This window comes from Trachurus trachurus, assembly GCF_905171665.1.
Source record: "Trachurus trachurus genome assembly, chromosome: 3".
NCBI classification, from domain to species: domain Eukaryota; kingdom Metazoa; phylum Chordata; class Actinopteri; order Carangiformes; family Carangidae; genus Trachurus; species Trachurus trachurus.
Window position 1 is genome coordinate 6,125,883 of NC_139893.1, and position 26,468 is coordinate 6,152,350.

The window sequence follows — 26,468 nt, forward strand, 5'->3', positions numbered from 1 at the left end:
ACACAGAACTTTCTGATGGCTGTAGGAGTCCATGTATCTCCTTCTGCCACAGTAAAAAAGGGACGTTTACATTTTTTCAGACAAGATAAGAGTCTCAGAAACTTTTTTTTTTTTTTTTCGGAAATCAATGCCTGACCCCTGTCCCAATGTCAACATTAGCACATGTACCTGTAGTGAAAACCACACCCTCTCCCCGTGACAGGTGTGGAGTGGACGTGGTTTACTCATCTTATTTGCATTTCAAGGTGCAGACACAGAAATGGCTCGTTCTCAGGAGAGCTCTGGAGAGCCACTTTTAGATACTGAGATGTAGAGCTGCAGATTGATTTGGGGACAATACACTACGAATACAATATGGTAGGACAACTTAGAAACATGTGAAATAGTTGAAAAATAGCATAATATGGGACCTTTAAGGGAAAGACAAAAGACCCAACATTTGAGCTGACCAAAACTCCAATTACTTCTATTAGCTGTCCTGTACTAAACTTTTGGATACAATACACTGTTACCGGTATGTTAATAATTCATTTGTAATGTTGGCTGGTTGAGACATTTTATTCCAGTAGTAACAAGTCTGTTATCAGATATCTATTAGGTCCTTATAGTAAGTTTCACTGCGTACCATCCATACAATTAACCTCAGAGTTGCACAGAAATTAGATTAGAATCAACTTTATTGTCATCACACATCACAGTGGCGGCCTTACTGTAGGCATCTGGGTTCTGTTTCAATACTTCATATCAGGCGCTACCCTGTGAAACATGATTATGTTTGCCAGCTGTATGTGCCCATGTGTCCCTGACACATTAAAATCTGAAAGGACTCAGTGAACGCACCATGCATCCCAGTGACGCACATTCCCGTGTCAAACAATACATTGTGATGAAGTGTTAAAATTACTATCTATTACTATGGCAAGGAACCATGACTCAGCAGAAAATAACAAGGATTGAAGTTGGTTTTTAACAAAAAGCAAATGATTACATGTTCAATAGGCAGCTTAACACAATCCAAAACTGTAGGCTTTAACACAAGGTACTACGAAGTGCTCCGCATTATTTCAACACCACAGACGGCATGGAGGAAAGGACAGATTCGTAGATTTGTCTACTGGCCTACAGTAAATCCTGTCGGTGCTACAGTGCTCAAATTATTAATAATTAATATTAATTTGACCTGCGCCAATCAGAACCGGCACCTACAGTATTTGATTGGATGCGGTACGTCCTCTGTCAATCAAAATCTGTAGATAAACTGTGAGTAATATCACAGTTTCATTGTGCTCTGTCTGTGTTTTATTTCATTTCTCTTTGAAGTTACAGTAGGGCCTGTTCATAGATCACCTGGATGCATTTTAATCTGAGAAAAAAAGAAAAGAGAGGGATAAACTGATTGACAGACGTCAATCATCGGGTTACGCAATTACACAACCAGTGAGTTTTGGGTGCAAATAAGGAGGAAAGCGGGAAAGGAGGCCGAGGGTTCTATGGACGGTTTGTTTGGTGTTTGTTTTGGTGTTTGACCGCACCATGGACAGAGTAGGTGCATGCATGGCTATTGTCTGAATGACACATACACACATTTGTGTGAAAACTAGGTGAAGAATTATTGTTTATACTCTCTTTTACTTTTTGGCAATCAGTTGGGGGCCCCCTGGCGGCCCCTGGTTTCAATTGAAATTGTTGAAACATAAGGTAAGGCCGCCTATGCGCACATCTCACAAGTACAAGGCAACGAACTGCAGATTGCATCTAACCACAAGTGAATAGACAGATCAGATTAGATAACATGATATAAATATGTATAATACAGGGTATGGAATGACATATAAATATAAATATTTACAATATGCACAATATGAATGTACAGAATGTGCAATGGTGGATACTATAGATTAAAAGAGAGAGTCAATACAGTACTGGGTGGCAATGAATAGTACAAACAGTTCAGACAGTATGTGGACAATTCTGTCCAATCCAGACTCATTATCATGTTCTTCCATGTTTTGAAGGTCACTGGTTCAGACCTATACCTGCCATCCCCGAACTACGACTGATCAGATTCTCCTTAGAATACAATTCCAGGGAGGTGGTTGATTATTGATTTCCACTGATACATTTGATAACTATTTCTAATAAACTGGAGCCAAATTGATAAAAATAAATAAATAAATAAATAAAAAATAAAAAACTTTAACAGAACCTCATCTTAGCACCCGAAGGACAGAATACTTATTTTGGGAGACGCAGGCACAGGTACAAGTATTTCCTCCCTAGAGAATACAGAGCTTTTGCCAGAAATGTCATTCCCATGAGCTGCTATTATACAGTAATTCTAGATATTTTATTTTTTCATGCATGTTTGCTCCTGCAGCAACAACAGCAACAAACTGTTTCCTAATGCTTTACTTTGCACAGCTTCTGTCTTTCTCCCAGCAAACACCTGTCGTGTGTGACACCTGCAAATTAACTTTTCCAAACTCATCGCTAATGAGTTTAGCAACATGTCCTGGCACGAGGCGACAGCCACTCGTGGATTGCAAACACTCACAAAGATACATAGGTTGCAACGAGGTCACATGTAAATCATTTGCGTGAAGAATTAGATTGGTAATGTAATGAGACACAACACAGACATCCTTTTCTCATCATGCATAATTGCTTCAGGCATATACTCTGTAATACGCTTATAAGATTAAGACTCGCAGAATGAATGTGTCATCTGCAATTCAGAAAGAGATGGACATTTTCTTTATTAAGCGTGACCATATACAGTAAGTCACAAAAGTTGAGTCATACTGCAGAGGATTCTTCAATGCATAAACTTTAATTTCTTCTCCCTGGTCTTTGTCTCTTTGCTATAAATGTTCAGTGATGATTTTCCCTCCTTCCCTGCAAGCAGCGCAAATAAAGGATGTGTGTGTATGCGTGGGTGTGTGTGTGTGGGTGTGCGCGTGTGCGTGTGTATAACAAAAGTATGAGACAGAAAACAGATAACCATCAGTGCTTCACAGATGACACATTGGTATGGGTACTGTAGATACAAGCACCTCCTTCCTGCTCCTCAGCGCCTTTCCATATACACCTCTGTTAGAGCGAGGAGCGATCAATAGAGTCACACAGATAAGAGCTCTCCTCATCTGATAAGGCTCTTGAGAAAAAAAAAATCAGTGGTTTTTACCTAAAAGGCTAATCACTGATTAGACCCACTCACTGTGATGTTTTTTTAGATACCTTAGAGATAGTATGGAGGTTGCAGCGTTGCTTCTCTGTGTTTGTTTGCCTTGAATTTCTTTTGTCCTCAACGGAAAAGCTGTAATTACAGAACAAAAGTGGGAAATGTGCAATTCTTGTCATGTAGAAATATGATATCAATACTAAATCACCACAGGGGCAACTCATCACCCCCCACCTCCTCCATTCCTCCTAATCTAAATACTTGTAAAGAAAAAAAAAAGAAAAACACAAAAAAAAGTCTGATATTAGGACCAAATTATAAGTGGCACATCATGACAGCTGAAAAGAAGAGACACTATTTGGTTCTGAATAATTCATGTCCAGAATGGCACAGCTGCCACTGTGTTAAACTGCACAAGCATAAGTGGCATTTGGCAGATATTTTACCTTCTACCCAAAAAATAAATAAATAAATAAAAGCAGAACAGTCAAATAAAAACTGTCAAACTGAATATTAAAGAGTGAATCATGCAGAAGTCTCACATGTTTGCAAATCCTAACAAAACCAGCCTTAGTTATTGAGTTCAACAGGCGCCTTTTATTATGTTGACTGAGTTGTTTACTTCATTAAAACGCCTGGAACTCCCTCCGAGCAGCAGAAGAACTGACGGAGAACCTTTGATACTTTCTCAAAAAGGTCTTTTGAAATAGATCTATTCAATCTAGACCATAGTTTAATTTCAACCTGACTTCCATAAGCCAATTTCCCATGAGATAACAGTAATGGACACTATTTTCCTTGGCCTTCATTCGCTCCTGACAAATACGTGTCATTTGAATAAGTACAAAATTGCATGCTATGAGAAATCGATAAACACACCATAGAAGAAGGGGACAGAGGTCATAACTTACACAGAGCTTTCATACATTCCTTATAAAAAATCAATACACTCTTTTTATACAGAGAAATTACACCGTTACTACAAATTCCAGTAATCCAAGCAGAATGAATGTTCGCACAGGGGTTAAAAACAGTGTCGGCTAGAAACATGCAGCAACAGCCCATTGTTCAGGTTTCAGGTCAAGAGTAGTCAGAACAGAAGGAAAGCTCAGAGAAAAAAAAATAATTTTTGTGATGTCGCAAGATGTTTCACTTTGGTGTTTTTGTGTCCAATTATTTGTGCATGTCTGTGAATGTTTCTCTTGAAAATGTATGTGAAGTACCTTGAGGTCTAAAGTGGTTTAAATTGGATTTATGACTGAAGGTCACCAAACTGTGTCCAGCCAGAGAAGAAACTCATGTCAGCTATAATAAATCCAGAAGGCGAATCTCATTATGTTCAACCCTGTCACTGGGTCTCAACTTCTATACAATGCAGTTATTATGAAGCAGTGACAGACTGTGTGTAATGTTTGAAGTCAAGTTAATACGCTGGCAAAAAAAAGATGAAGGGTCATGGTCAAATGCTTACATTCGTCCACTTATGTATATAAAAAAAAGAAATCTAAATGTTCCATTTGCACCATCTGTCTGATGGAGGAACCAAACTGTGAATGTGAAGGTGAACAAACGCATACACACACGGTGTAAATGCAATTTATTCTTGACAGCGTGGTAATGATGAGCTTTGCTGTGTAAAGAGCGCGTTTTCAGAACAATGTGCCTCCACAACATTGCTGTCGACCATTCAGGCCACCAGACTCCAGTAAGTGTTTATCACCCCAGCATCAAGTAAACTTAACAACACATTAAAGTAATACATTCATCAATGAACCGTGCACGCCATTGTTCAATGAGTCATAGGTAATCGTTTTTGAGCCCTGGCAGATGCTAATAAAGAAATGTGTATGTTGTTTTGCCAATAATCAAACACCCTTGAGCTAAACTACACATGCCCCATAAAACAAACCCATCTCAGGGCCGTTTTTCTTTTCAATCACCATCATCACCTCTTTGTCAGATAAACATTTTAATTTTTTTTTACTCTCAGACAGAATATGCCAAGTTCTCTGTGTGGCCATTTACAGTTTGTTTCATGGCAGCGAACGGGGAGAAAAAATGTGTAAGTGTGTCACTCACACACATATTTCAGTGAGGCGACACCGCACTCCTACGATCATAAGAAGCTTTACTGGTCACAGGTCATAAGACATGACGGTCAGTGGGTTTGTGATTATTTTCTATTTTGATGATTCTCTGGTGTTTAGTGAGGATAGAAAAGAAGAAATAGTGGATGTGGGAGGACGGCTTAAAAGTGGTTGATCAGTATTGAGCAGTATTGTGCTGGAAAATAATCCAAATGGATCTTAGTATGTTTTTTATTTCACTTTTTATAAATCTCAGTCTTATTCCAGATTATTTCAGACTTGTAATAGACCATCAGTGTATTCTCCTTTCCACTTTTTTATACTATTCCTTTTCTTTCAAATGTCAGCACTGAAAAAATGGAGAATTTATTGTCCAAATATAAAGTTCATGCTGTTGGACAGGTTGTTGTTACAAAGCATTGACCAACACCTCATTTTTAGAGCGTTTTTCCTTCAATAAGTGATATTCTCATTAAATATTTACCTGCTGAGGCTCGAGTGTACAATGCTGTGGTGCCCAAATACAATGACAGAACACCACATGAAATAGTAACTCTAAATATGTATTCATGAATGTCACAGCAGACAAGAGTTTCAGACAATCCCAAAATAAGTGACAATGGTTGGCTTCATTTGAACCGGACTTCCTCCAGCAAGTTGTTTGACTGACATCAGAGTTTATGGGTCATGGATATAATGACATGACGGACGGGGGCTTTGGGATTGTAACAACACCGTTCTTTGTCTAACCTTATAGAGAGGTTTTTTTTTTACATTGCAGCAGTTCAGCTGTGGATACACAAGTGCACTTTACAGTATGGCTGTGTCTCTGCAGAGCTAAAGTCTGCTTGTCTGTGCTCAATCAACAGGGATGAGCACACTCACCCTGATGGAGGCTGTCAGCAGCGATGGTGCTCCTCATGCACCCCTTCCTCAGGTGCTGAAATGACAGTCAAGCATCACTTTCATCTGATGCCACACTGATCAAGTACTGTCCACGCTTCCCAGCTTGGTCACCGTAGTTAATCTCTTTTTTCTTTCCTTTTTTTTTTCCCCCAGTTGCAATTGCACACAAATTGTGTTGTGTAGACTGAAGCTCTGAGGTGAGTGATGGCACTTTGTGATGACAAAGACGACTCGATGCTGCTCCAGGAAACAAACGACAACCTGTTGTCCTTCTCAAGAGCTGTATCAGTGGTTTTACTGCTCTACTTCTCCAATCAGCGAGGCCAAACCATTCGCTGTTGTCACAGAGCGGCTTCACGGCATATTTCATGTTCCAGATGTAAAAAAAAAAAAAAAAAAAGAGAGAGAGAGAGAGAGACCCACACACAACAGGGAGTGTAGTTGAGGAAATCCACACAAAATGTTGTGCTCATGGGACGTCCTGTTATTTGGGACCAGTATCTTATTGCGTAGACTTTTAAATATGTAGCAAAGTGAAAATAACGATTCAGAGTTGAGTTAAAGGGATAGTTCACCCAAAATTCAAATTTCACTCATTTTCTACTCACCCTCATGTCGACTCAGGGAGAAGTTTCAGAGTCATCTGTGCTTTTTTGGAGTTACAGGGGGGGTCCGCGCAGCACTGCATTGCCATATGACGGTGGCGAATGGGGCTTTCATACTGCTCGTCTGTAATGTCCGTCTTGTATTGAAGCCCCGACATGATAAATTGTTCCGAAAAAAATTAAATGAGTATATTTTAAGCTTGTAGCGGAAGCACAGCAGAGCTTCATGTTGGGGCTTCAATACAAGAGGGACATTACAGACGAGCACTATGGAGGTATTTGGATGTTTTTTGGTGTGTCTTTTTCACCCTGAGGTTTCTCCAATTTTTTTCCATGGAGTTTTTCCTCAGTCGATGTGAGGGTCTAAGGGCAGAGGATGTTGTTATGATGCCATGTAAAGCCCTTTGAGACAAACTGTTTGTAAAAATGGGCTATACAAATAAAATTGCCTTGCCTTGCCTTTTTGGACAAAGAAAAGTGAGCCCCGTTCGCCACCGTCATATGGCAATGCAGTGCTGCGCAGAGCCCCCCTGTAACTCCAAAAAGGCACAGATGACTCTGAAACTTCTTCCAACCCTTAGTCGACATGAGGGTGAGTAGAAAATTTGAATTTGGGTGAACTATCCCTTTAAGTCATGCTTATGCTGTTTAACCTTAAGCTTTGATTATTTTCCATAGCCACTTCATCACCCTAAAATTAGCCAAGTGTTCTATGTACAGATCACAATTGTCATTAAATGTAATTACACAGACATTTTGCTTGGTAATACAGTGGCCTGATTAGAACAACATGAGGTCTAAAGTTTTACAATTCAGGGCCAGGTATCAACCCAGAGCACTCCTCAAACTACAGCTGCACATTATGTCTTTTATTTGTTAAGCTGTTTATCGTCTGTCTGATCTGCACTTGTTGTAATGTTTATTATCTTAATTAAGTCAGTGCATCTTTTGCCCTGGAAAATTTAAGATCAGACTTTGTCACATCTTTTTAAACGTATAGCAAAATACGTTAATTTAAAAAAAAAAAAGAATTACCAGCGTTCATCTGTTTTATATACTTTGACTAATGTTATTTGTCCTTCTGCTTTCTGCCGTCTTTTCGTCGGCTTCAAACGTACTCACACCATCTGTTTTCTCTGAGGCTGAGGGACAATAGGAGGGAAGATGCGAGTCCTTGGAGCCGGCTTCATTTTCTCATCTGTAGTCTGTGAACTGCACTGTCTTCCCTCATCAACAACTTTGTTATGCTTTTTTATTATTATTATTATTATTAAATTAGAAAAATTCAGCTGCTTTAATAAACTTTGAATCACTCCACTTATGTCCTTAAGAAGTGACATTACCTTGTCTTTAAATAACCCTGATTTGCAAGCAGGGCAAATATGTTATGAATAATATGAAGAAAACAATTAAATCAAAGAATATCTTGAGGTGTTTATGTATCAATAGACACACACACACACACGCACATATGCCATACATGTTGTTCCAGGTGAAATAGCAATAAATGCAATAAATTGCAGCCATGCATTTCTTAGCCTGTGGGTTCAACAGATAGTTTAACAGGTAACACCACAGACTTAATGTAGCAGTGTTAAGAGACATAAATCAAATAGCTGCCTCTTCTTTTAGAATTAACAGCAGAATAAAGCAGCAGAAAAGGAGGAGATGGATTATAACGAACAAACCTCACAGCTGCTGCAGGCAAAATGAAAAAAATATAGAAAAAGTAGGTGAAATGCTACATTCCCAGGCAGCAGAGTGGTTGTTGATGGTTTCTGTGAGTTACAACCATAGACTGTATGTAAAGGTTACCACAATCAGTATTTTACCACAGCAGAATCCGACATAATTTGCTCTAAATCTGACGTTTCTGCTAATTTATTCACGGTGTTAGAGTAGAACCCGCTCCACTCATCCTCAAGCCTAGAAAACTATCCTCTAAAGCTTATGTTTTACATTCTGCATCCACAAACACACAAGGGTCCACTACCGTCCATGTGATGAAACTATTTTGTCTAGGAACGGCTCTGTGGTTCATCAATGACGCCAATAATTGATTGTACTGTATTTGCAGCCACCGAGCTCCTGGGCATGAATTCATCAGACGGGAGAGAAGTGAAATAAAAGCTGTACAGTATGTCCATGATGTCTGCAGCTGTTCACATCTGCAAAGGAAGTACAAATAAGTGCACCTCTGCTCAAATCTGCTTTACATTTTTGTGGGGGGAAAAAAATCATTTCACTTTAGACTTTAAAGTTTCTGATTGGCAGTGAGTGAGCGAGCGGTGGATGACATGAGTTGGTGCCCCACAAAATACCTTTAGCAAGTTTGTGCCCATGTTAGAGTTGAATATGAGGTGGATATCAAAGGTTTGGTTGGTGCAGCAGAACTACTGGGAATGTGACACACACACACACATATGAGTGCAAGCGAAAGATGAATGGTCCTCATGAGACTCACTCCCACATGTATTGGGCACAAAAAGTGGAAGGGGGGTGCCAACAGTGGGAGGTATGACAGAACGGCCCCGAGTGTTAAATCCTCTGGTATCACACGCTCGGCTTCACCTGGCTATGAAACCTCTGCTGGGAAATTATGACATCTGCCTCATTAGAACATATTATTTTCCATAAACGCAGTTTTTCTTTTTCTTTTTTTTTTTGGGATTACACACCTGTTGCAGCAACCCGACCTCCATTCCTCCATTATCACACTTATCCATCAGCGGTGACGTCTTCACTCACCCTGCTTCGTGTATAACGACATTTTCTCACTCCCATTTACTCTCTGATTAGTTGCAAAAAAAATGTCATCCACTTTCTTATGTGTGAAATGGCTGTTTTTGTCTAGAATGTACAGGTTTGTTTCACTTGGTTGCTTTGGAAATGAAAGACCAAACCAGTGCCAGCACACTGGCAAAAAAAGAAAAAAGTCTCTTCTCCTCTCTGCAGAGAAATGGGTAGAGAAAAGATTTTTTTTTTTTCGTCTTCGTTTTTCACATTGAGTGACTCAATTTCACGCTCCATTGGCATATCTGGGGTGACGCACCATGAAATCAGTCCAATTCTGGGATTTCAGAGGAACAGTATTTTGAAACCTCCTGAGATATGTGGCCATATTACTTTCTCCACCTCTGGACAGATTACACTATTATGTGACAGTTGCAAAAGGTAAAACTGTGGTGATGGTATGTTCCCTTCGTTGATAAACTGGTTTCTAACAGCACTCTGAACGAGGACTATTGAGCAAAGTCACAAATGATTCAACAAAAGGCATCAATTCATTTTGTAACTTATACTTTTTTTTTTTTCCCACACTGAAAGCTTCGAGCAGAAAAATAGAAAACAAGACTGGGTCAAAACCCCGAGTATGTGGCTCGACTGCATTTGGACAAATCTTGATTTTATAAAACGACCAACCTCATCTAACAAAATCACCAAACAATGACAGACCAAGATTCAGTTCCTTTTTAAGGCTTTTGTTTCTATTACAGCCATAATGAGAGGGAGAATGAGAAAGTCTAACACAGAGAATAAGGGCCACATGCCGGACTCGAACCTGGAGCCACAAGGGGCAAAGACTATATTTCTTATTTTGTCTCTAATGAAGCTCACAGCCTCAGTCTGGGAACCACAGTATTTAAACTCTTATTTACTTCCAGCTCCAGAATGAAACAGACTTTTACTGAGGCAGGTCTTTAATTCCCTCTGTTCAATTTGTAGAATTGGTCATAGCTGCTGGTACGAAGCCTCGTTATCGATGACTTCTCTGTGTTTAGTTATTCCCCCAGCCCCTGCTTCATTGGAAAACTCTTCTCTGCTTCCCTGGAGCTCCAGAGCAGCTGGAAAACCAGAGTGGTTCTCACTGTGAAGCATCAGTCAGTCAGTCAGTCTCAGCCTCACTGTTGCAGCCCATCTCAAGAACCAAAAACATGAAAAACTCCTGCTCAGTTGTGCACTTCCTTAAAGGGATAGTTCACCCAAAATTGAAATTTCACTCATTATCTACTCACCCTCATGTCGACTAAGAGCTGTGAGAATTTTCAGAGTCCTCCGAGCCTTCTCTGAGTTACGGGGGGGTCTGCGCAGCAGTATTTGTCCATATAATGGTTGTCAATGGATACCAACTTTCTTCGTTCAAAAAGACACACCAAAAAACATCCAAATACCTCCATACTGCTCGTCTGTAATGTCCCTCTTGTATTGAAGCCCCGACGTGAGAAATTGTTCCGCCGGTCAGTGCAAATCTCGCGACACAGGAAGAGCAGTGAACTGAGACACTGGGAGCTTCCGCTACAAACAAGCTTAAAATATAGACTTATTTAATTTTTATAGAAAACAATTTCTCATGTTGGGGCTTCAATACAAGAGGGACATTACAGACAAGCACTATGGAGGTATTTGGATGTTTTTTGGTGTGTCTTTTTGGACGAAGAAATTTGGTATCCATTCACAACCATTATATGGACAAATACTGCTGCGCGGACCCCCCCGTAACTCAGAGAAGGCACGTATAACTCTGAAACTTCTCCCAGCCCTTAGTCGACATGAGGGTGAGTAGATAATGAGTGAAATTTCAATTTTGGGTGAACTATCCCTTTAAAGTTTCCTTCCTAAATTCTGCACCTAAAGTTTCTTTAAGTGCTTCACATTTGTACGCTGATGACGCTGTTGTTTGTATTTCTAACTCTGATTTATTACAAATCCAAAATTCATTATTATCTGATAATAATTCATTCCAAACCTGGTTTCACAACAACAACAAACTTCTACTGCAGCATGGTTTTTGGTGCAAGACAGAATCGATCGTTTGCCTCTAAGATACATTATTTCTAATGATGGGTCACTATTAAAATATTTTGGACTTTGGAACGACCCTGAACACTTCTTTAAATATCACATTAATTTTTTTAAGTATATTTTTTGGCTTTTTGCCTTTTATTTGATAGTACACAGTATAGATAGACAGGAAAGGGGGAGGCAGAGAGAGGGGGAATGACACGCAGGAAAGGGCTGCCCGACGCGGGATTCGAACCGGGGCTGCCTGCGGTGAGGACTGTATAGCCTCTACATGGGGCTGGCCGCTCTACCCACTGCGCCACGCACCGCCCCATAACATATTGATTTTATCATTAAAACAGTGGGTGGTAGTCTGGGCTTACTTTACCGTTCAAATTGTTTTACATTTCAGATCAGAAAAAGGAATTATCTACAACTCATATTACCAACTTTGATTTCTTATTGATTATGATGATATTTTCCATCAAAATAGGTCCAATATTCATCTCAGACCTCATCGTGTCCTGTTCCAGTTTTTTCCCCTGAGATTGAGCAGGATATTTTTGTGTGTGTTTTGTGTTTTTTCTCCATGTTTTTTTTGTTTTTTTTGTATCTGTGTCTTTATAACCTCCTTGGAAATAAGATACTAAATCTCACGGGGTATTATTTCAATAAATGCAGTTCAATCCACAAAATTGGATTGAAGAAGCTCTTGAGGTTGCAGCTTTTAGTATTGAAACTATTCTGGCTTTTCATCAGAAGCTTTTTTGTTAATCATAATGAACCCCACCCACTATTGACCCCCGCCACTCCAAGGGAAAACCTACTGTACAGGTCGTCCAAACCACTTAAGATTCATTAATGAGTCAAGCAACATTTGACCAAGATGTCTTTTTGCATTTATTACAATGAATCACGATGACTGTGTTCATGATTAATACGCACTCAGCTCAGCTGCCAAGTTGCCAGTTTATTATTAAGCACAATAATAGAAGTAACTCTGCCTCATAAGCTCTGCAGTGAATCCTCAGGAGTAAGGATGATTCAATCTCTGTCAACTTTGTTTTACAGAGGTGTTGATTCAGTTTTGTATTTTTCATTTTGGAAGCTTAAGTTGATGTTACAGTTATATTATAGTCTAAAGAGGAGCTCTAATGATAGAAGTCAGTTATATGTGCGATTAGCTCATTTATTTTTGGCTCGAATGAAGCATTTTTATGTTCACTTAAAGGTTGTGTATGTTCTCCTGTTATCTAATCACGAAAATCGATTATTTCGTTCGTGAATGCTGCATTCAGGTGCAGTCGGAAAAACGGCCGTCGGTAACAAACCAGATGTCATTTTAGTCACAGAAGTCCAGAGAAAGCCGGTAAAACATGGGTCAAGTAAACAATACCACATCGCCATGACAACATATTGTCACGTGTATTGTTTTGCCTCGCACTGACGGACCACTTGTTTACATAGAGGCTTGTTTAAGCCATTACCTGCAGCGGCTGTTGTCCGTCTGCCATCTAACGGATTTCACGTGAATGCAGCATGAAAAATACGACTGAGTTGCTTGCAATATACAACCGCAACGCTAGAAGGGAGTAATTCTTACACAATGTACCTTTAAAGTTTTGGAGCATTTGAAATATTTATGATGAAGCTAGTTCATGCAGACCACTCAAGCTGCACCCATCCTGACCAGCTGATCAGTCACATGCTCTCCTCATCCAAATATAGCAGGTAATTTAAACCACCCAGTTTACCTGCTCATCCCTGGCTATGCTGCCGCTGCTGCTGCTGTTTTCTGCTTCTGCCCACTGCTGTTATTGCCTACATCTCATTGAACCTGTGGATCCCCTGTGGGGGGGTCTGCTTCATTCCCTGTAATGTCTGGCAAAGTCGATCATTCAGGGAACGAATAACCGAGACAGAGCCTGACGCCAAACCTGCTGCAGCCATGCTCAAGGACACCTATACTGAACTTCAGCTTGCAATGCTTACACTCAATAAATGATTTGTTCTCATTTCAGAGTTGTCTGACTGAAATTTTGTTTAAAGCAGAAGTAAGCGGAATATTTGTGTTAATATAAGTCTTAAATAGTTATATCTTCCGACAGCAATCACTTACATAGAGTGTTTGGTCTGAAACACGGGTCTGTCAGTCACTCTGCTCTGCTGTAAGCCGAGGAGAAAACTTTCCTTGTCCTTTATCCAATGAGGAGAGAGAACGGCATAAAGGGGCGGTCCTGATGCGCGTGAATGTGGTGACGTAGGGACGAGGGCGGGGACTGCTAACTCCATCGGCTGACAAGAAGTTAGCCAAAACGACCGGATCGCTTACTTCTGCTTTAAGTAACTGAGTTTAAAGAGGAGGGTTCTGAGATCATTGTCAAGTTACCACTTATCTCTTTTTTTTTTTTTGCAGAAACTTGCACAAACCTAACAATAATATGAGGTCTTCTCTGTATAGGGAGATACTGTAATATGGCCAGATCCTTTGAGATGGGTAGAAATACTGACAGGGAAAATTCAGCATCGTTTTACCAATGTGAGGACTTTTCATTTCTGTAAAAATAAACACATCTATTGATAAAATGAGGTAAACTAAGACCGTCACGAGCCTGTGTTAAAATGTCAAGCTGTCGTTGAGGAGAAGACGAAGGGTCGCAGCCTTAAAGACTCTAGAGCAATAAGCAGCACCTGGGGAGGGGTGGAGGAGATGCAGAGCAGCTGCAGCTGATTCAAGCCTGAAGTAGGCCTCGGAAAATATCTGAACCAGCTGTGACGAGCTTTGATAGAACAACCTCAGCTTCAATCACGAGTTCTTAATAAAAAACGTACACGCTATAAAAGTTAAGAAACTGTAGTCACACTTTCATGACCTCATACACCTCTTTTCTTAGTTATGAAGTTTCTCAGCTGAAAACGCATCTGACAAAGTTGTGTGTCATGATGCATAATGAAAAATGAATGGATAATTAGTCATTAATTTCTTCTTCAGTGTTAAATGTGTCCTTCCAAAGGGTAAAACTAAAAAGAGAGCAGCAGAGGGAGTCCCTTAAAGACAAGTAAACTGTGATATTCTGAGTTCAAATCCAGAGGGGGAACCTTCGGTGCAACTCTCTGCTTGTTTCTTGTCATGGCTCCACTCTCAGTTTTTCTAATAAAAGTATAAAATGTCCCTGAAAACTTCAAAACTAAAGAAAAACAAGAAGCAAGGAGGCCATTGCATGTATTACATCAGGGCTTCTGGGAGATCAAGGAGTAAAGGAGACAATATTAAAACATTTATCTTTGATGATGAATTAAATATGGTACACCAGAACATATATTGGAAAATAAAGAAACTGAGATTCATCTTTAAAGTCTGGGTCATCACAAAACCACAACGCCTCCTCAGCCTTTTCTGCTTCACCTTGCACATTCTCTGAACAGATGCGGCCGCCGGGATCATTTAGTTTGCAGTTCTCAGTTTGTTTTTTCCACATTTGAGCTCATGGTGATCAGTCCTGTCTGTGTCACTCTCCATCCAAGTGAGGCAGCTCTTTAGCATCCTTCTCAGGGATGTCATTTCTCTTTCGATTTAAAACCCCTCGTCCCTGGAGATTAAAAGTCGGGGTGATCATCTGGCATTGCGGTCCTCTCTCTAACCTTATCTGTTCTTGCTGTAGCTGTGACACACTGCCAGGCTTTTCAGCTGGAAGAGAGGAATTGATGTAGTTTCACCGAAAATACAAATCTTGTATGATGTGATGTTTTATTCTCAAAAGAATTACATAAAATACGATACGAATTTGTACATGTAACGTGGTCAGCCTCATTAAAGAATATTTAATAATAATAATAATAATAATTTGAATGCAGCGTCAATACATCAGCTTCATCTGTATGATTGTACTGTACAGTAAATATTTTATTTAATCTAAAAAACCTTTTCAGGGTTCACTTGAGTTCTCCACCAAATATTTGTCAGACTGCAGAACAAGTAAGGATAATAATTTAGAAAATCCAGACAATTTTTGAGTGCAAATAAATAAGTAGTCTTCATACAAGTGAATTTAAACCAAATAATAATGTAATAATGAATACCTTACCTTTGAATTTTTGTGTACAATTGAAGAGGACAAAAATCTTTGGAGTTGGTCCACGCCATTGAACAACAACAATAAATCCTGCAACAACCACTAATCAGCTGCTGCAATGTAAACAGTGGGGGAGTTTCATCTGCATCAAATTAAGTGCAGTGAAAGAGCTGGTTTGTGCCACTCACGGGTTCAGATTGTCATTTTAAGTGTCTCCTCTTTTTGTTCTAACAGAAACAGCCATTTATCCCTCTGTGCTCCAAAGCTGCCATAGTCTGCTGACAAAAAAAAAGGTAATTTTACCCCACGAAACATACAAAGACTTACAAAGCAAAGCATGAATAATTTAAACTAACAACAACTTTACATACACCAAAATGTCAGACAAAAAGGTGTGTTTGTGTGTGAAGAGAAAGTAAACTCCTATCTAGGCCACGGGTAAAATACTGTATGTTTGTGTCTTTGAGAAAAGCATTATTTCCTGTTTATGTACAGAATGTAAATCTGTGGGTGTAATATTATGTGTGTGTGTAGGTGATGCATATTCATGGATGCATAAGGATGGATATAGTTTAATGCTCATATATTCAGGGTTACTTTTGTTGATACACACGTGTTTACATCTTTTTTTTTAAGTTAAGGTTCAAACACTGAGATTTGAATCCATATGTTTCCATGCATTTGAACAGGGTTTGTTTGTCATGTAGAAAAGTTTATTTTTATATTAGTTACTATTTGGAGAAATGATTTTAGGATTCCTAACAGGGCAGCCATGTCGGGGCAGAACTCTTTTGCCCAGACATGTCCCCTTTTTCAGCTTGTCCGGGGCTTCTCTGGTTGTTTTTTTGTGAATTTGTGATAATGCCCGTTTTTTATTGTTTTTATGGGACCATTAAGCATGCACTTAAATTGACTGGTGTTTTGCACAGGATACTACGGTACTGTGTTGTGTGTGAGCAAATGCTTACTTCTCATTACAAAATGCTAAAGCGTAGGTTCGTTACCTTTAATTGTTGGTGCAAGCTATTTTCAGAACGGCAGAGCAGAGCCGTGAGCTGCTCAGAGCGACGCTACAGAGGCTAATGGGATTTCTTTTAGGGATTTCCTTCATCAAATTCATCAAATACACAATCCAACAACTCCAAAATGCTCTGGTGGACAAGTTGTGACCTGCACATTCACCACGCTATGAGATAATAACAGAACGTTATGAGACAGAGTTGTTTTAGAGGTAAATTCATGCAAAACCACTGATGCGCGTTCCCGTCGGGGGCAGTTTTTCGGCAAGCAGTCTCTGTATTTACCTCTAAAACAACTCTGTCTCGTAACGTTCCCTTCAAAATATGGTCACCATATAAGGTCTCCATTTTGTTATCACGAAATGACTTTACTATACCAAGCTGGGCACTGTGCTGTTAATTTGCTTTGCGACCTGCTTGTATCGTATTTGACCAAGTGGAAGCTGAATGGTTAAATTATATTTTCTGTGAATATTTTCTGTGGATCTCTGCCTCCTTAATGTAAAATAACAGAGTAGTGCCAATGCGTATTTTACCATCTTATTTGAATTAAGCAGCTTGTATTGGAATAAGCTAATGTTACATTAACATATATTTGATAGTCAACTTAATCTCAGAGATGTCAGTTCACTGAGGTGAAGAGCTTTGACCGCACAAACCACGGCTGTCGAAAGCGTGAAACCATCACCGCCTAAAATAAACTGACACTGACTGCAGAAGATCAGATTTCAAGAGGTTAAGAGAAGTCACTGCGTAAAATTGTATATTTTTCTGAGCTCATGAGCATCACAGAGGCCTGATCTGTTGTTCTCAAGAGACAACAGTCAAAGTTCAAACACCTACAACCCACTGGAGAAGCTCTGCATTGACAATATGCAGCAGCAGGAGGGGGAGCTCCTTAGTTTAAGATCTTTCATTTAGGCTAATGTGGAGTGATGGTTTACCCTGCAGAGTCCGGTTCAAGCTTCTTTACCTTCCCTGGGACTTGTAATGAAAATGTAATATTGCTCACTTCCCACTTATGTTTAATGCAAAGTTTGCAAAGGGCTTTACCAACCTTTTGTCCGTTTGTACCACCTGAGTGAAAACCTTTTGAATAAAATGTCAGGGAACACGAGAGGAATCTCATGAGCATCAATTAGATTTCATTTGTTCATCTCGTTTGATCTGACAGGGACACACTACAAAGATGATAATCCACTTTACGTACCACTTGACATCTCCTTACAGTGGAGAAATGTCGACCCTGATTTCTTTTGTTTTTTTCACGACCAGGGATATTTTTAAAGGCTCTCAGAGTTCTCCTGCACCTCTCTTTAACAGTGGGATTCAAAGAGCAGATTTGAGTTCAGTTTGAAAGAAGATTTTGGTTTGTTGTTTTTAATGATCTTCCTTCACCACAAGAAGTGGAAGTTTTCTGTTACTGTACCTGCTGAGCACAGACTGTCTATTGAAAATGTCCTTTTTGCATAGCATTTCAAGCATCTCATATGCTCAGTATAAATTATGTATTTTTGTTTGTGTTTCAGGTTTACTTTAATAAAGCAAAGTTGAATGCTTAGTCTGTAACCTTAATTTTGTGTATTATTCTGCCTAACAACATATATGATAATGCTTTATGTATTTATCATTGTAGTCATTATTATTTACCATTTGTTATAATTTTGGAGGGAATTTTTTATACCTTTGTTAGACAGGACAGTGAAGCAGGGAGACAGACTGTGTGGTAAATAGGCTACCGTGTGGGTCAGGAATGAAACCGATGCTCGCTGTTTCATGCTAATGTAGTGGGTCTGAATAGCCACATATAGTTTATTACTTTAACAGACACCCCCTCTTTTTCATTTTAATATTTGAACCTTTATTTGAAATTTTATAAACTCAGTTTTGCAGAAAGCATTACCACTTTGCGCCAATAGATGGTGCTCTAACACCAGTGGGTCCAGCAAATAGTTTCTGCTCTGCTTTGCTCTGCGCATGTGCAGAGAATAAACCTGCTGAGCAGCAGTAGCATGAGCTAACAGCTCTCGTGTCCTGTGTTTGGATCCACAGGTATGTAAAATGTATTAATTGTACAGTTTTGTTCAGTTAAACTATGTAACAACATAAGGCGAAGCCGTGAAGTGAAGCTAAGCATTGTAGGATGTTGAAATATGTACTTTATCGTCGTTGTTTACTATCGGGCGTTCATGTCCGCAAAAGGTCGGTTAAACCAGAATGAGTGTATGTGTGTGTGTGAGCAGTTCCGACCATAAACGTTGCCTGCTAGAGTTATTGTTTATTAATATTTTTCTGAGAGTAATTCGTACGGTATTTACAGTGTTGTGTATTATGAAATGTGAACATTAAGTGCATGTGCAGAGAATAAACCTGCTGAGCAGCAGTAGCATGAGCTAACAGCTCTCGTGTCCTGTGTTTGGATCCACAGATAAACTGTTAGCACCGTAACTCAGCCGCTCAGTGCCCGCCGCCTGAGTGGCTCATGCTGCCGGTCCAGAGACCCCTAGCTCTGGCGCCGGTAACATTTGGGGGCTCGTCCGGGATGAGTTAGCGTTCCTGCCGGTGAAGTGAGTGTCGCGACGACGTGAAACGGTGCCCAAAGCTTCAGGGAAGGCTGCTGCAGTCCAGAGCGTCATCCAGAGAGCGGAAGTCACCAGAGTAACGCCACAATGGCCACTGTCACCCCACGGCGGATGCTGATCTTCAAGATCCAGAAGAGTCTTTCATATTTGAATGCAGACCAGCTTTTGGCAATCGTGAGTTCAATAGACGATGGCAGCATAACTCACCACATTAAAGACTTGAGTGAACCAGAACTGTATGACCTGATTGTGGACTACCTCAGGAGTGAGAAATTAAGTGCTATGGAAGATGAGGGCATGACTCAACTCCTTATCCTAAATGACTTGCTGAGTGACCTGCTGGCCACAGACCCGGGTGAAAGTGAAGCTAGCCGGACTGCGCAAGAGACAGGACAGCCAGGGGAGGATCCATCACCCCACGAGGAGCAGCTATCCACTTCACCTCATTCTGAGTATCAAGACACAGTCACACAATCCACAACAACCACACACAGCCACAACATTCCCACACAGCCCTTGCAGATGAACAAAGACATTCATCCCCTTTTACCTCCACCACTGGACAAAGACACACACACTACCAGCCCCTCACACAACAGAGACAGTCATACACGTCCATCATCTTCGGGAGGAGGCGGTGGACTGCCGGCGAGGAACTGTGGCACTTCCGCTGTCACCGGGGCTTTCACCGCGGGGGTTGGTGGTTCTCCCCGTGGTGGAGTGGGCCTGTCGTCCAGCATGGGAGACCAGGTATTGAGGGTGAATGACTTTGCAGCTCTGCTCCCACGCAGAGAATTTAAGCTACATGGTGGACAAATCTCAGATGTTGGGTCAGACATGTCTTATGGTAACCTTTGTAAACAAATAGAAGATGGTATACAGGAAGGGTTCACCGAGTCTGAGGTAATACGCACTGTAATGAAAATCTTAAAACCTGGTGCATTCAGAGAAATGTTAACAAACAAAAGTGATTTAACTGTTGATGAGCTAAAGCGGTTTCTCCGTGCACATATCAGGGACAAAAGCAGCACTGAACTTTTTCAAGAGTTAAGTAATGCTAAACAACAAGACAAAGAGGGTCCTCAGCAATTTCTGTACAGAATGATGGGTTTAAAGCAGCGTGTTTTGTTTGAGTCACAACAGCCTGGTACAGAGTTTAGCTATGACAGAAAGCTTGTTCAGGGTACCTTTCTCCACACTCTGTATCAAGGTCTGAATGAAAAAAATAACCATGTTCGTTATGATCTCAAACCTCTTCTCACAGACTTGCAGGTTAGTGATGACTTTCTTTTGGACCAAATCACCAAGTCCACCAGTGAGGAGACAGAGAGACTCAGACGCCTTGGCACAGTAGCTAAAAACCGACCAGTGACTGTGAGCCCAGCTCAGCTTGACTGTAGTGACTCAACTAAGCAGACTAGAGTTGACACTGAGTTACAGGCTAACCGTGCCGCTATTCAAGAACTGACTGCACAGGTGTCCTCCCTGACCAAACAACTGGCTCAAGTGGTGAGGCCTGCTGACACTACCACCCCTGTGAACACACACTCAGCCACAGCCCAGCCACTGCCACCAACACCTGAAGCCCGTGGCAGATGTAGCAACTGTGTTCAGCAGGGCAAGATGAGTTGCCCTCACTGCTTCGTATGTGGCCAAGCTGGACATCGGGCGGTCGGCTGTCTTCAAAGGAGGACGTCGGGAAACGGGATGAGGTCACTGGAGAGGGGCAGCCAGTGACCGTGACAGCTAAGGAATCAGCCCAACCCATCCACTCTAAAACAGCCAGTCCTGTAACAATAAAAACACAATGTCAACCACCAACAAAGAAACGCTTAGCACAGCTCATAGGAAAGCGATGTATGGTCTCATGTGCTATTAATGGTGTCCCTCTTCAGATGTTGCTCGACTCAGGGGCTCAAGTGACGATGGTGGGGAGAGGCTGGATGGAAGAAGCACTCCCCCATGTCCAAATCCAGCCACTTGAATCCCTTCCTCTCGATGAGCCGCTGGTGATTTCTGCAGCAAATGGCACAGATGTTCCCTTTGATGGATGGGCAGAGGTTGAACTCCAAATCGGTAACAAACACTGTGGACATGTCACCATTCAAGTGCCAATGCTAATCAGCCAGAACTGTCTCAACTGTCCTCTCTTAGGCAGCAATGTTTTAGTTGAGATAATCAAAGAACAGAGAAGTGAGGTTGATATTTCTGTTTTATTAAAAGAAACACTAAGCATAAATGACAGTGCTGTAGAAGCCCTTGTTTCTGTTTGCCAGATGTTGACCCCAGGTGAGACAGCTGTAGAGTGCAGTGTGAGAACGGGGAAGATGGGTCTCACTATTCCCGCAGGGCAGAGTTGTGAGGTGAGATGCAGAGTCAGAGAATGGCCAGGGGGTGGGGTTACGCTCTTTCAACCCAACTTTGTGAGTAACTGTCCTGAGGGGTTGGATTTGTTTCAGGCCTTAGTTGACGTTCCAAGTGGGTCCTCAAAAATTGTTAAGATACCTGTTCAAAACCCCACTAAGCACGACATCTACCTCCCTAAGAGAACAGTTTTAGGAACATTAGAGGAGGCTACGGAAATTAAACCAGTTAACTGTTTTCCAGGTGGGTTAGAGCCCATGTCCCCTAGCACAGTTAATACATCCTCAGCTCAGGTTAGCACAGACAAACAAAGAGGAACAAGTGAGAAAAATGAGACAGAGGACACAACAAGACAGAGATGGCACCCACCTGTTGATGTGTCGCACCTGGAGAGACATGAACAAAACATTGTCAGAGACATGTTGTATGAGGAGTCAGATGTCTTCGCCAAAGATGATTGTGACATTGGGTGCATCCCAAACCTGCAACTGAAAATCCACCTGAAGGATGACACGCCAGTGCAAACGTCCTACAACTCCGTTCCTAAGCCCTTGTACAAAGAGGTAAAGGACTATGTCCAAAATCTGCTCGACCAGGGCTGGATCAGAAAGTCTGCTTCTTCCTACTCATCTCCAGTCGTCTGTGTTAGGAAGAAGGACAAGAGTTTACGTCTGTGTATTGATTTCAGAGGCTTGAATCGGAAAACCATCCCCGACCGCCACCCTCTCCCACGCATCCAAGACCTGCTAGACAGTCTGGGGGGGTACTCATGGTTCTCCATACTCGACCAGGGTAGTGCGTACCATCAAGGCTTTGTCGAGGAGAGCTCCAGACACCTGACTGCCTTTAGCACACCCTGGGGGCTTTATGAGTGGACCCGCCTCCCATTCGGTCTAACAAACGCCCCCGCGGCCTTTCAAAGATGTATGGAGGGAGTTCTTGACGGGTTAAGGGACGAGTGCTGTTCTCCATATTTGGATGACGTTCTCTGTTTTTCCAAGACTTTTCATGACCATGTTGAAGATCTGAGACAGGTGCTCTGTCGCCTACGAGAGCATGGTATCAAACTACGTCCAAAAAAATGTGAACTGTTTAAAAGCCAGGTCAGGTATTTAGGACGCCTAGTGACTCGTGAAGGTGTACAGATTGACCCTAAAGACATTGAGGCAGTTCAGCATTTGAAAGAGAAAGAGCCAAAGAATGTGGGAGAGGTCAGAGCCCTCTTAGGTTTTTTAGGCTATTACAGAACATTCATACAGGACTTTTCTAGGATAGCAAGACCCCTGTTTAAGCTAATAGAGAGTCCTAGTGAGCCTAGTCGGAGAGACACCAAAGTTAAGTCAAAAAATACTCAGAGTGGTCAGCTCTCATCCAAAACACCTGTGTATTGGACACCAGATCACAGTGCTGTAGTGTCACGCCTGGTGGATATGTTAACCAGTCCACCCATTTTGGCTTATCCAGACTATGACTTACCTTTTGTACTCCACACAGATGCCTCGAACGAAGGTCTGGGTGCTGTGCTCTATCAACAGCAGGGAAACAAGCTCCGGGTTATTGCTTATGGCTCCAGGACACTCACGCCTGCAGAGAAAAACTACCATCTCCATTCTAGCAAGCTTGAGTTCCTGGCGTTAAAGTGGGCAATCTGTGATAAATTTAGAGATTACCTCTATTACGCCCCCACTTTCACAGTATACACAGACAATAACCCCCTTACATATGTTTTGAGCTCAGCCAGGTTGAACGCAGTCGGGCATCGGTGGGTGGGTGAGTTAGCCGACTTTCATTTCACCATCAAATATCGGCCAGGAAAGTCAAACGCTGATGCTGACACCCTGTCACGACACCCAGTGCATCTTGTTGATCACCTAAAAGAGTACACAGAGACAGTGTCCCCTGATGTAGTCTCTGCCATCTGGCAGGGGGACAAAGCGGAAAAAGACAGTGATGTGCCATGGGTGGCTGCATTGCAGCTACAGTCTGATGTAGGTGACACACAAACTGGAGGCACCCCAGTTATCACCCCAGAAAGTGTCAGAGCTGCACAGAAAGAAGATGCTCCTATCTGTGAGGTGATAAACTTAAAGAAAACTGGATGGAGTCCTCAGGACAAAGAAAAGAGACAAATGGGACGAGAAACACGCAGACTGGTACACGAATGGAACAGACTCAGACTTGACAAAGGGATTTTGTACAGACAGACAGGACAGAGGAAACAGTTGGTTCTTCCCAGGAAACTGAAGGCGACCGTGTTAAAACACCTGCATGATGACATGGGCCATGTGGGCGCTGACAAAGTCATACATTTAGCACGAGAAAGGTTTTATTGGCCTTTTATGCAACGGGACATAGAAGATTATGTTATTCGCCAGTGTCAGTGTATTGTGTAAAAAAGCCAAACATCCCAGAGAGAGCACCTATGGGTTCTATAACAACCAGTGCCCCATTTGAGCTCATCTCAATTGATTATCTACATCTTGAACAGAGTAAAGGTGGTTATGAGTACATTTTAGTCCTGGTAGATCACTTTACTCGGTTTGGTCAAGCTTATGCCACAAAAAACAAATCTGGCAGAACAGCAGCTGAGAAAATCTTCTATGACTTTATCCCTCGCTTCGGGTACCCTGAAAAGCTACATCATGATCAGGGCCGGGAGTTTGAAAACAGTCTCTTTCAGAGACTCCAGCAGCTCGCAGGCATAGCACACTCCCGAACGACTCCCTACCATCCGCAGGGGAATCCTGTCGAGCGCCTGAACAGGACACTTCTACAGATGCTCCGCACTCTGCAGGAGGAGAAAAAAACAGAGTGGAAGGATCACTTACCTCACATTGTCCACGCATACAACTGTACAAGACATGAGGGAACGGGTTATTCACCATTCTTTCTTCTTTATGGTAGAGCTCCACGTTTACCTGTAGATCTGCTCTTTGACTTGAAACCTGAAGAGGAGCCACGGTCCAGGCAAGAGTATGCACAGAAATGGGCTTCACGCATGCAGGAAGCATACAAAATTGCTTCAGAAAACAGTGGAAAGCGTTCAGCTAAAGGAAAGAAGTATTATGATCAGCATGTTAAAGGTATTACACTGCAGCCCGGTGATCGTGTGCTTATCAGGAATCTGTCAGAGAGGGGCGGTCCGGGCAAACTCAGAGCTTATTGGGAGAAAAAGGTTCATCGAGTGGTTGAAAAGATGGGAGACGGACCTGTTTACAGAGTTCAACCAGAAACAGGAGAACGCACTCTCCGCGTGCTGCATCGCAACCTTCTGCTACCTGTAAATGATTTGCCCTTAGAAGTCCCACCGAGTCAGTCCGCACCTAAAAAGAGACAAAGACAGACAGACTGTTACAGAAACAACAGAGAGACAGTGGAGCAGGAGTCTGAACACTCTGAGGAAGAGGAGGAATACACATATTGCCTTCGAACAATCCCAGTGTATAGCAGGAGGAGAGTCAGACCTGCAAGTCCTCAGTCTAACCCACCAGATGAGCTCAGACCCGTAGCTCCAGAGTTTCAACCACTGAGACAGGTAACAGATATGGCTCAAAAACAACAACAACATGATCCTGTAACCCTCCCAGATCCAGTGCAGATACCAGACCAGCTGGCAGCTGCTCCACCACCAGCTCAGGAAGTGCAAGGAGAACTCATAACTGATGACACTGCAGAGGAGGCTGATTCAACAGAGCAGGAGGACAATGAGGAGCCTGCAGTGGAACTGTCCGAGGAGGAAGTGCAACCTGTGAGGAGGTCAGCTCGAGCACAGAGACCCCGTGAAATGCTCACATATGACCATCTTGGACAACCATCATACCAGTCTTGGAGAGCAGGTGCAAATCTGATGTTTGCTTATGCCCCTTATCCCATGTCTCATCTCCCAATACCCCTCAATCCATGTCCCATACCCTCCTTTTACCCAGCTGTCCCCGAACATTGTTTCTACCCCCCACAAGCAGCGTGGACATGCTAGAGAGACATAAAGACTTGAAGAACAGACTAGACCAGACTTTACTGTACACATACACACCTACACCGACACACACTTATGCATGTGGACATATGACTGTACGTTGACAATTTGACTGTTTTGAGACATTTTCTTTTAATATTTTTGTTGGTTCTAGATGTCCGGAGACATCTCTTGAAGCAGGGGAGAGTGTAGTGGGTCTGAATAGCCACATATAGTTTATTACTTTAACAGACACCCCCTCTTTTTCATTTTAATATTTGAACCTTTATTTGAAATTTTATAAACTCAGTTTTGCAGAAAGCATTACCACTTTGCGCCAATAGATGGTGCTCTAACACCAGTGGGTCCAGCAAATAGTTTCTGCTCTGCTTTGCTCTGCGCATGTGCAGAGAATAAACCTGCTGAGCAGCAGTAGCATGAGCTAACAGCTCTCGTGTCCTGTGTTTGGATCCACAGGTATGTAAAATGTATTAATTGTACAGTTTTGTTCAGTTAAACTATGTAACAACATAAGGCGAAGCCGTGAAGTGAAGCTAAGCATTGTAGGATGTTGAAATATGTACTTTATCGTCGTTGTTTACTATCGGGCGTTCATGTCCGCAAAAGGTCGGTTAAACCAGAATGAGTGTATGTGTGTGTGTGAGCAGTTCCGACCATAAACGTTGCCTGCTAGAGTTATTGTTTATTAATATTTTTCTGAGAGTAATTCGTACGGTATTTACAGTGTTGTGTATTATGAAATGTGAACATTAAGTGCATGTGCAGAGAATAAACCTGCTGAGCAGCAGTAGCATGAGCTAACAGCTCTCGTGTCCTGTGTTTGGATCCACAGATAAACTGTTAGCACCGTAACTCAGCCGCTCAGTGCCCGCCGCCTGAGTGGCTCATGCTGC

The 26,468-nt window shown here is 41.8% G+C and overlaps 1 protein-coding gene across 1 annotated transcript in view; it reads right to left on the reverse strand.

The window, feature by feature from the left end:
* LOC311007904 (F-box/LRR-repeat protein 3-like) overlaps positions 1-26,468 on the reverse strand; it is a 354,496-nt gene that overhangs the window by 91,736 nt on the left and 236,292 nt on the right. The window lies entirely within an intron of this gene.